Source organism: Myotis davidii, unplaced genomic scaffold (assembly GCF_000327345.1).
Source record: "Myotis davidii unplaced genomic scaffold, ASM32734v1 scaffold38, whole genome shotgun sequence".
In the NCBI taxonomy this organism is placed as follows: Eukaryota; Metazoa; Chordata; class Mammalia; order Chiroptera; family Vespertilionidae; genus Myotis; species Myotis davidii.
The window spans coordinates 5,916,291-5,928,455 of NW_006291383.1; the positions used below are offsets into that span (position 1 = coordinate 5,916,291).

A 12,165-nucleotide genomic window follows, 5' to 3' on the forward strand; every position below is an offset into this window, starting at 1 on the left:
TGGGACTACATCAAAATAAAAAGCTTCTGCACTGCAAAAGAAGCCATCAACAAAACAACGAGAAAACCCACTGTGTGGGAAAACATATGTGCCAATGACATATCTGATAAGGGCCTAATCTCCAAAATTTATAGGGAACTCACACAACTTAACAAAAGGAAGATAAACAAAAGAAAAAAAAAATGGGCAAAAGACCTAAATAGACACCTTTCAAAAGAGGACATTCAGAAAGCCAAGAGACATATGAAAACATGCTCAAAGTCACTAATCATCTGAGAGATGCAAATCAAAACAATGAAGTACCATCTCACACCTGTCAGACTGGCTATCATCAACAAACCAACAAACGACAAGTGCTAGAGAGGATGTGGAGAAAAAGAGGTCCCCCGTCAAGTCCTGCTGGGTAGGAGGCACAGCCTCAGGTCCCCTGGCCTGGCTCCAGGGCGGGCGTGCAGCCTGAGGTCCCCCGGCCCAGCACTGGGGTGGGGGCGCACCTTGAGGTCCCCTGTTAAGCTCCGCCAGGGTGGGGGGCATGGCCTCAGGTCCCCTGGCCCAGTGCCAGGGCAGGGAGCATGGACTGAGGCCCCCCGTCAAGCCCCGCCAAGCAGAGGGTGCGGCCTGAGTTCCCCCGGCCTGGTACCAGGGCAGGGGTCACGGCCTGAGGTCCCCTGTCAAGTTCCACAGGACTGGGGGGGTGGGGGAGACGGCTGCAGCCTCAGGTCCCTGCTGATTGCTTCTTAAAGCTCGTTATGGGAACTCGGCCTCAGCTGTGGGTGCAGCCATCTTTGTGGTGGAGTGACAGTCAATTTGCATATTCCCTCTTTATTTATAGGATTGCTGTAAAATGTCACCTGGGCTAGTGTGGCTCAGTGATTGAGTGTCAACCTATGAATTAGGATGCCCAGGTTGTGGGCTCAATCCCCAGTAGGGAAAAAAATAAAAATAAATTAAAATAAAAACGTCCACATTTCCTGGCCAAACTTCCAAAACCTAGAAATCCCAACACCTGTGCACCTGTAAAAGCAAGGAAGGTATGTCAATCCACCTAGCCATACACGTTTTCCATGCAGGAAAGAGACCTCTTGAAAATCAGGTCTCTTAGTAGGACAAAGAGAACCCACATAGTCATCTAAGAAGCCTGCGAGTCAGCCTTTTAAATCCTAGGATTATGCTCCTGACATCAGATAAGCTCTCATCAAACAAAAACATGGTTTTAAATCCTTCCGCAGGCCCCTCCTGTCCTCCTTCCCCAAAGTCCACTGATTCAGGCACCACCTCCCTTTCATACAGCTGCACTGTTTATGCTTGGTGACTCATACCAGGCTCCTAAAATTTTATGGGATTTCTCCAAGCACACTGCTTTCATTATTTGTCCAAAGAAAGCAAAAGGTAGCTGAATACCTAGCCCAAGACCTAGCAAAGTTGTCACAGCATCATTACAAATCAAGGTTTCAATATTTTTTAAATATATATTTATTGATTTCAGAGAGGAAAGGAGAGGGAGAGAGATAAAAACATCAATAATGACAGAGAATCATTGATCAGCTGCCTCCTGCACACCCCCTACTGGGGACTGAGCCTGCAACCCGGGCATGTGCCCTTGACTGGGATCGAACCCGGGATGCTTCAGTCTGCAGGCCGATGTTCTGAGCCAAACTGGCTAGGGCTTGGGTTTCCATTTTTAATAGATTACCCCAAGGTTAGTCAGTCAACAATCTGAAAGGGGCAGTCGCTGAGAGAGATGAATATGGACAGCATCCTCCCTTTTTCTTTCCAAGTTTATCATCTAACCAAACCAAGGAGACTCTAAAGACATATTTTGTTTTTTAAAATGCTTATCAAGAAAAATGTATCCCTGGCCAGTGTGGCTCAGTTGGTTGAGCATTGTCCCAAGCACTGAAAGCCTGGAAATCAGAGCTCAAACCTCCCTTCATCTCCCTAGGAAGTAATGAGGGGGCGGGGGGAAGGGGGAGGGCAGATGGATTACTTTTTTAAAAAAATTACTCTTCATCCAATCACAGTTTACTTAGGCCACATGGTTTGTTTGTTTGTTTAATTTATTGAATATTTTGGAGAAAGAGGAAGACAGAGAGAAACATCGATTTGTTGTTCCACTTATTTATGCATTCATTGGTTGATTCTTGTACGTGCCCTGACCGGGGATAGAACCGAAACCTTGGCATATTGGGACAATGCTCTAACCAATGGAGATATTTGGCTAGGGCTACATTTTTCTTTTTTTTTAAATATGTTTTTATTGGTTTCAGAGAGAGAGAGGGAGAGATAGAAACATTAATGGTGAGAATCATTGATCTGCTGGCTCTTGCACGCCCCCTACTGGAGATCGAGCCCGCAACCTGACTGTGACCTCCTGGTTCATGAGTCAACCCCCAACCATTAAGCCACCTGGTAGAATTTCATTCTATCTACACTGCTAATTCAAAGCAAAAAAAGAAAGCTGGAGTGGGGAGGAAAGGAAAACATTTTTAAAATATACATCAGACAAGAGAATTTACAAATAAACATGTTTTATGTAAAATACAGCCTCCCTCTTAGTGATTCAGGGAAGTAGTGAACATTAAACAGAGAATTCAAGGAAGATTTCTTTGAGAAGTTTAGGCAGTTTTGAATAAAATAAAGCATGGAACTGACAGAGGACATGGAGGCAGAAGAATGCTCTAGTTGGGTGTGAGGACAAGCTGGCTGCCTTGGCTAGGAAAGAGGCAGTGGCAGAAGTGACTCGGACAAGAGAATGACTGGCAGCCTGCCCAACAGAGCACGTGAAGAAATCAGATCTGCTACAACAAGCTCCCAGACACTGGGTTTCTAAGCAAGGTACTGTCGAAGACTCAGAACAGGGCAGACCTTGGAGAAAATCAGCCCCTCACTTTACAAAAGGGGACAATGAGGCCCAGTAGCATTAAGTGACTTGCCTGAGGTCTCAACAGTGAGTGGGGCAGCTGGGACTATAGCCAAATCCAGATCAAATCCCTGACTGAAGAGAATCTGACATTCATGTGAGGGATGGGGGAAGGGGAGGACCAGGACACAAAATAGTCTAGTCATTCAAATTTGTCCTGATTAGAGCCCAGAATAGGATTATGCTGGAAAAAGGCCATTACAGGTAACAGCCAGGGAAATGACCTAAGACATTTAGAAAGAAAAAACCCACTAAGACTTAGAAATAGATTAGAAATGTGGGTTCAAAAGGAGAGAGACCATCATAAGAAACGATCCCCATCAAAGAAGGTCATCTTCCACCAGCATTCACCTTTGTAAAGCTCCCATACAGAGATAAGCTAGCAGCTTCCATTCAAGTTCCAAGTGCTGCCTTTCCCAGACCCATTTCCAGAACCTAGGAAACCAAAGACTCGGACATTCCAACACCTGTGACCCTGCTGACTTGGGATAGCTCAGGCTCCCTGCCATGGTAGGATAACAGGTGAGGAATCAGAGAAACAAGCTGGATGATTATATCAGCTATGAAGTATGATATAATGATTCTATGTCAAGAATTATGTTTGAATTTAAGCAAAAAATATTTAAGCATTTAAATTTGACAAAATATAAATAAATGTTGATGGAAGGAGATTTGACTAGGGGTCATGAACACATAATACAATATACAGGTGATATCCTATATAATAAAAGGATGATATATAAAATGACCCTAATAGCAGAACCACCAGAATAACTGCTCAACTAGTCACTATGAGGCGCAATGACCACCTCTCTTGTCCTTTTCTCCAGCCAGCAGGCTCCGATCACCCAATGACAAATGGGGAATCGGGGATGGATGGCAGGGGATGGGGGCAGCGCCAGGCCAAGGCCCCTGCCCTCCCAGTTCCCCCACACAGAGGGCAACCCACGGTGGGAGCAGGGCCAGTGAGCGGGCGGGAATGGCCAACCTCTCAGTTCTTCCTCCCCGCTGGCAGGCTCCGATCACTCAATGGCGAACAGGGAACCAGGGGTGAGGAGGGGGCGGCTGCCAGCGGGAGAAGATGGCCCTGATTGTAGGCCAGGCCTAGGGACCATACCTGCGTACGAATTTCGTGCGCGAGGCCTCTAATGTTATAGAATTGTATGCCTGAAACCTATATCATTCTATTAACCAATGTCACCAAAAATATTCAATTAAAAAATTGTTAAAGTTTAACAAATATGAATAAATTTTCAAGAAAAATAGAAAAAAATTGAGCAGCTTTTCGTACCTTGTTTTTAAAGAGAGCATTCTCATACATTGTTAGTGGAAGTATAAATCAATGTTCAGGTCATTTTGGCAATATTCATTAAAAGTCTTAAAAATAAGCACGTAATTTGGCCTACCAATTACATATAGGAATTTATCTTTGGGAGATAATAATGATTGGGCTAAATATGTTTCTACAGAAAGCACTGTTTATAGCAGTAAAAAGCTAGAAACTACCTTGACATCTCAGAATTGGAGACTAAGTAAGTTAATACATGTACAAATGGCAGTAACAGGCCTACAGCCATTAAGTGAGCTATCATGGAACTTGAAGAGAAACACCCAGGTTTTGGAAAAGGTGGACAAAATAAATAAATTTGACAAAGTACATAGACGTCAAAGTCCTAGAGAAGTTTTAGCCATGGTTTTTAAAGCTAAATGCTAGAATAACTGTAATTGAGTATAACTAGTAGTACTCAGAAGGGGATCATGCCTTGTACAAACTTTAAGGGGTATGTGTCTGGATAAAGAGAAAATGGAACGTAATACCAAAAAGCATAAGGTTAGCATAAGGCTAACCACACCTTCCTATTTTCACACAGAAATCTTTGACTTTGTGTACAGAACCTCACTACTCAAAATATAGTTCAGTAACATTAGCATCACCTGGGAACTAAAAATGCAGGCACTCGGGCCCCACCCTGAACCTACTGGATCAGAATCAGCATTTTAGCAAGACCCCACCCCCAAGTGACTTATAAGCACATTCAAGTTTGAGAAGCAGTGGTATAGAACACTTGGGTGCACTGTTCATAGCAGTACACAGATAAAGCACCAACCAGGCAAATAAAGAGACAAAGTACCTGTTCACTTTTATTTTATTAGGTACTGCTCAGACAGACCTCCAATTTTTTTAATGAATTTGGTAGTTACTAATGACCAAATGATCTAAATATGGATCTATTTCACTTCCTGAAATAACACAACTTAGCTCTAGGGCTTTCATGAACATGAGATATAATATAAAACAGCTTAGTTGTTCTGAAAATACAATTCAAGTTCCAACACTGAGTTCAAACACTTCTCCATATGCCCCAAAATTCCTACAGTTTTCTGGGAGTATCATTAAATCCCCCAGCATCCCTAAGAAGCAGGTGCTTGGCAAACTTCCAATCTCCAAATGAGATTCAGAAGGATGTGGTCCTAAAAATGCAGTATTTTCCTCTGGCCTTGTCCTGCCAATGTAGTTTCTCAGGCCCAAACTCCCTCCCCCACTGAGGCCTCATACAGCTGCACACTCAAGTACTTCTCAAAAGGAAGAAAGGTCAGAGGTGTCATTATCCCATAAGCACTTGGGATTCCAGCTGTGGAGAAATTAATCTGATTAAGGGGTTCAGGCTGAGAAGCCCTGAGTAAGATCTAGAAAGGCAGAGGGAAATACAAAAAAATAATCTACTGAGAGGCTCTTAAAAGACAAGAGGTCCCAGGTATTTGTAGATTTTAAGGTAAGGGTTGGGAGCAAGGCTTGGCAGATAGGTGATGGGAGAGACAAAGATCCATCCCTCACTTGCACCCTAGCAACAATAACAAAAAGAGTAATAAGACATTCCTCCAAATGATCTCTTTTCTTGATAAAAGGAAAGAAGTAAGCCAATGTAGGGAGGAAGCTTTTGAGCTGAAAGCAAGGCTAGAAGAATCTCTTGAGAGCTTTTTTATTTCCAATATAGGAAAATAAAGCAAAGGAGAAAACAGTATCCATCTAACAAGAATATTATAGGAAGCAAACCACCAGGAGGATTAAGGGTCCTGTGAATAACCAAAGAAATGAGAGGTGATTCCTTCCCAGTTTAAATCCAGCCTGGGTATAAGGCAAGCTAACAGAGAAGAGTTCCAGTTAGCAGAAAGATAAAAGATAAAGTAGACACAGGAAAGAAAACATGCAGACACCCCTTTAGAAGGGAAAGCCTCCCTTTGGGCAAAGTGAATTCAGGTATGACTATAGGAAGTACGCTCAGGAAAAAAAAAAAAAAGGTCACAGAAGCAGAGAAAGTGCTGTGCTAAAGATACCCATTCATCAAAGGAAGAGCCCTAGCTGCTCTTGTTCAGTGAACAGAGCATGGGCCTTAGGACTCAAGGGTCCCGGTTCCATCTGGATCAAGGGCGCATTCTTGGGTTGCAGGCTCAATCCCCAGTAGGGGGCATGCAGGAGACAGCCAATCAATGATTCTCGCTCATCATTTATGTGTTTTTTTTTAATATATTTTTATTGATTTCAGAGAGGAAGGAAGAGGGAGAGAGAGATATAGAAAAATCAATGCTGAGAGAGATCATTGATCGGCTGCCTCCTGCACGCCCCACACTGGGGATGGAGCCCGCAACCCTTGAGGGCATGTGCCCTTGACCCGAATTGAACCCGGGACCCTTCAGTCCACAGGCCGACGCTCTATCCACTGAGCCAAACTGGCTAGCCGTGGTTGGCAAACTGCAGCTCGCGAGCCACATGAGGCTCTTTGGCCCCTTGAGTGTGGCTCTTCCTAAGCCTTAGGAGTACCCTAATTAAGTTAATAACAATGTACCTACCTATACAGTTTAAGCTTAAAAAATTTGGCTCCCAAAAGAAATTTCAATCGTTGTACTGTTGATATTTGGCTCTGTTGACTAATGAGCTTGCCGACCAATGGGCTAGGGCATCATTTATGTTTCTAACTCTCTCTTCTAACTCTCTCTCCCTCTCCCTTCCTCTCTGGCTCTATCCATTGAGCCAAACCGGTTAGGGCTTAAAAAATCTTAAAAAAAAAGAAAATACAAGTGCTAAGACTGATATCGGTCTTAAAATTAAAAAAAAAATAAAAAGGAACAGGGAGAGCACCTACAGGGAATTGAGGTTCCAGAAATGGAAGGGAACTGGGGGGAGGGGAGGGGATGTTTTAGATGGTGGAAGAGCTCAAAACCATGGGCTACCACCTGGGAATGAGAGGAGTCAGAAAAAAAGAAGTACCCTCCCAGATTTAAGAAGCATCAGGAAGGTGACTGCACCCTGAAAATTGTGTATCCAAAGGGGTGTATCCCATACATTTGGGGAGCACAAGAAACAAATGCACCCCCAGATATGAAAAAGAGTCTCCCTCGGGAAATAGGATGTTCGACCTGGGGAACTAATGAAAAAGGGTGCAAACCCAAAAACGGTGACTGGAAGAGCAGCGAATTCCCTTCTTTGTGTAATTGCCTATATGCACCCTTAAACTTCAGGACTTGGATCTCATTTTCAGTCGTATCTAGAAATGAAGTGCACCTCAGATTTGAAGGGTTGAGGAAAGAAAGCAGCCCTTAAATTTAAGAAATTCTGGGAAGCACATTGCCAGCTTAGGAGCCTGGAAAAGGGGGCTTGGATTTGTGGAAATATAAGTACCCCAAAACTCTGGTTATTGGACCCCAGATCTGAGAGACTCGCTAACAGGGCGAAGCTCCAAATTTGAAAGGGAGTGCTTACTCAGATTGAAGGCTCGAAAGAAGGAAGTGTCTTCCCAGTTTGAGGAGCCTAGGAAAGGGGATAGATACATCCTCAGTTTGAGGGGGCTTTGGAAATTGAGATAAAACCCCCTGGGCTGGAGCTTAAGAAAAGGGTGACCCACCCACATTTTCAAAATTAGAGAAAGGGGACACTCCCATAGTCGGGCTTGAGAAAGGGGTGTGCTCCCCAGAATAGGATAAAAGAGTCAATTTTCAAAAACGCATTCTCAAAAAAAAGGCAATAGCAAAGGCTGGTGGTGGAGGTCTCCGGGCCACAAAGCTCAGGTTCTGGCCCTGGCGCTTACCGCTTACCGTTTACCACCCACCACACCACCACACCACCACCACCACCACCACCAAGTCGGGCTTGAGAAAGGGGTGTGCTCCCCAGAATAGGATAAAAGAGTCAATTTTCAAAAACGCATTCTCAAAAAAAAGGCAATAGCAAAGGCTGGTGGTGGAGGTCTCCGGGCCACAAAGCTCAGGTTCTGGCCCTGGCGCTTACCGCTTACCGTTTACCACCCACCACACCACCACACCACCACCACCACCACCACCACCACCACCCTTACTGCTGGCAAGATCTCATCCTGCAAGTTTCTGAATGACTGTCACTACTATCTCATCCCTGACTACTGGTTGGTCTGGGGAGTCCCATCAGTGCTCCCTAGAGCAGAGTGTCCTCGTTGCCTTTGTTTCGCCTCACCGCGAGCTCACCTCACAGCCCCGCTCCGGCAGCGCCGCTTCAGGACCAACCGCCAGAAGGACTCTGCGTGCTGTGCACCACGTGATCTTAGGGACGCGCCCAGCGTATACCCCGCCCCCCACACATACGCACCATCGCCACCACCAAGTGACGCAGACCCCAGCTGCCCCGCCCTCGGCCCCGCCCAACATGGTCACCATGACGACGGTTCGGCGGGCCACGCCCACTACACTAACGCGCGGGAACCCGGCCAGCGCCCTGATCCCAAGCTCGAAGTCCCCACTCACCAGTAACTACTGAAATCACACGAAGCCCGGAGCTGGACACTATCCATCACCTGTTAATTTTGCCTCCTAAATGCATCTTAAAGCCTTCCACTTCTCTCCATTCCACTGCAAACACCAGTCTAGGCCACCATCACATCTCTCCTGGATGATGGTGGTCCCTTCAGCCCCATTACTCTTCCACCTTTTAATCCAATCTTAACACGGACAGTGGAAGCTTTCAAAACGCAAATATAATCACAGGCATCCTCTGCTCGAAGCCTGTTTCCCACTGTTCTTCAGATACAGATCAGTAGCGTCTTCACTGGAAGCCTATCTACCAGGCTCTTGAAAGTCTGAACCTAACCTGCCATTCATTCTTACACTTCTCTGCCACTTTCAAGTCCTCAAACAATCCAGGTTCCTTCCCACCTCAGGGCCTTTGTATTAATTCCTCCTTCACTTTGCCTCATTAACTCCTAGGAAAGGATTCCCATAGCTGGTACTAAGAGATATATTTTACCTCCAGAGACCAAGATCAGAGATGCAGCTACCCAAGAATGTTCCAGGATGTTTTCCCAATGGGACTTGGGAAGTCCCAAGGGAAAATGCTGCACATCTGTCATTTAAAAGAGCAATAACAACTTTATTGTACATTGGAGAGAGGACAGAACAGCCAGATTGCACTTCTTAAAATGTAAATCTAATCATGGCACTGCCCTGACTAAAACAACCAATCAATCTCTTCATCTGCATCCTCCACCCTTGTTCATCCTCTAGCCACACTACATTGACTTTCTGTCAGTTTCTTTTTTAAAATTATGTTCTTATTGATTTGAGAGAGAGAGAGGGAGAGAGAGATAGAAACAACGATGAGCAAGAAACATGGATGGGCTGCCTCCTGCTCGCCTGCTACTGGGGATGGAGCCCTCAACCCGGGGAATGTGCCCTCACCTGGAATTAAACCAGCGACCTCCTGGTGCATGGGTGGACTGCTCAACCACTGAACCACACCGCAGGGCCTCTGTCAGTTTCTATGGCTCTTTACAAGCTCTCTCTAGCTACTGGGCCATTAAATAGGCTGTTGCTTTTTGCAAAGCTGACTCCATCATGTAGGTCTCAGTTCATCTCAGTGAGCTCCTGTTTGACTACATTATCTAGAAGTGCTTCTCTCTACCACATGCCTCCCCATGGCAATTACTCTCTACCTTATCGCTTCAGTTTTCAACAAAGCACAACACAATTTGTTATTATTTCACTTGTCTCTTCTCTTGGTCGTATTTGTCTATTTCCTGAATTTAAATTAGGGACTATATTGTACCTTCCAAACTGTCAGAACCTGACAAATAATAGATACTCTGTGTGTATCTGAGGAGGGGATGAAAGCAAAGAGAATAATGTTGAAAAAAATGGCAGATTCTTCTTTATGACCTGAATTCATAGGAGACGTACTCTTCATATCAGGACTGAAGCGTGAAGAGGATATTACCACAGCTGAAGTAGGACAGAGGGCAGTGCTCGGGAAGAGGTTCTGGGAAACCAGGGACAGAAGCCTCAATTGTGCTCATTTCCACAGTACATATACAAAAATTGTAACGTACAGAGATGCTACATAATCAAATACAGGGAAAAAGGACCTTCCCAGGATTTTCTGGTTTCCGTTTATTAACATGAAGTTGCTCAACTGTTAGTGACTGTGGTAGTATATAGGTACAGAATTTTTTGCCCCACAACCACAGTAATGCCAAGAATCCCAAACTCCATAGCCCCACATAAAAATAACATGTTTCTTCACTTATTCAACCTGCTCGTATTGAGAAGGGTTGAACTGGGTACCAAAGGTAAAGAGCAGAATGACATTTAGTTCCTGTTTTCAAGGAGCTTACAGCCTGGTAAAGAAATTGTCACAATTTGTAAGTTAAAATTCTTTTTGTCTGTTTCAAGCACAAGAAAAAACAGAAATATTATAAAGAAGTATGTTGCCCTAACAGATTTGGTTCAGTGGATAGAGCGTCAGCCTGAGGACTCAAGGGTCCCAGGTTCGATTCCGGTCAAGGGCATGCACCTTGATTGCAGGCATATCCCCAGTAGGGAGTGTGCAGGAGGCAGCTGATCGATGTTTCTCCTCATCAATGTTTCTAACTCAATAAAATATGTTTTAAAAAAGAAGTATGTTGTTGGGCCCCAAAGAATCAACAGGAAAATATTTAGGCTAAGTCTTGGCCAGGAGCCACTATTGATTGGTCAATCTCAGGTCACATGTATTATAGTCTAGGCCAAGCATGTCAAATTCAGGGCCCGTGTGTCTAGGCTGCCAGGGAAAGAAGAGAAGAGCAATCTGCTTCTAAGGATATCCCCCCAAAGGGCAACTGAGAAGAAAACTGATGCTGACTGAGCAAAAATAAATACAGATATGAATACAGTACCTATAAGCTCTTTCTGATTTAAAAACCTACAGAAACCTGGCTTGCTAACTTCTTTTTATTAAATTTATTGGGTTCACATTGGTTAATATGATCATGTAGGTTTCAGATGTAGGCTTCTGTGTTACAAGATCTGTGTATTGGACTGTGTGCCCACCACCCAAAGTCAAATCTTCTCCCATCACCATATATTAGAACCCCCTTCAACCCTCCACACCTTCCCTTACTAACTTCTTCTAAACTGGACATTCACTGACTGCTAGCTGGCCAAAGAACTCCAGTTTGCAAAGTTCTGGTCTTACCCTCCTAAGCCAGTTTGGCTCAGTGGATAGAGTGTCAGGCTACGGAAGGGTCCCGGGGTCCTTTCTGGTCAAGGGGACATAACTGGGTTGCTTGCAGGCTCCTCCCCGGCCTGGGTCCTGGTCAGGGACATGCAAGAGGCAATCAATCCATGTGTTTCTCTCACATCGATATTTCTCTCTGTCTTTCCCTCTCTCTTCCACTCTCTCTAAAAATCAATGGAAAAAAATATCCTTGAGTGAGGATTTTAAGAAAATAACAAAATAAAACAAAACCCAGGTCTTATCACTGCCTAGTTGGCAGCATTCACCTTTCTGCTTTAAGATCCTCCCCAGCATCTCACTAGTAGTTGGTCTTCAAATTCCCAATTCTTTACTAGGTAGAGCCTTTCTTTGTACAGGATAGGTATTCAACTAAGAGTTGTGATTGAATGAATAAGTGAAATATTGACCATATAGCAGCCTCAACTCCAGAGAGTAGAATCTCTTGCTAAGTATCTAACAATTTCAGAACTATGGTCCCAACCAATGAAAAGATAGCTCCACAATGATGCCCTGCATACACCAAGGTATACAGTAGCAAAACAGGCATTCAATACCTGTAAGGAAAAGCTCTTTCTCTCCTTAAGCATCACTGTTCTTCAGCTCTAAAATGGGCTATCTATCCTCACTCATAGAATTGTCACATTTAAGTTAAATAACATATGAGAAAATGTATTGTAAACTGTAAAGTTCTGTATAAATAATTTTTTGTTGCTTTCTTACTAGATTTGTT

General features: G+C 44.2%; 1 protein-coding gene across 2 annotated transcripts in view; it reads right to left on the reverse strand.

Moving 5' to 3' along the window:
* PHF20 (PHD finger protein 20) overlaps positions 1-8,523 on the reverse strand; it is a 132,472-nt gene extending 123,949 nt beyond the window's left edge. Inside the window, exon 1 of one of the 2 annotated variants that reach the window (XM_006764538.2) lies at positions 8,417-8,523. The gene's annotated coding sequence lies outside the window, so the exon portion shown is untranslated. The remainder of the gene's footprint in view (positions 1-8,416) is intronic. The other variant, XM_006764537.2, reaches the window with a different exon arrangement.
* Between the last annotated feature and the right edge of the window lie 3,642 nt (positions 8,524-12,165).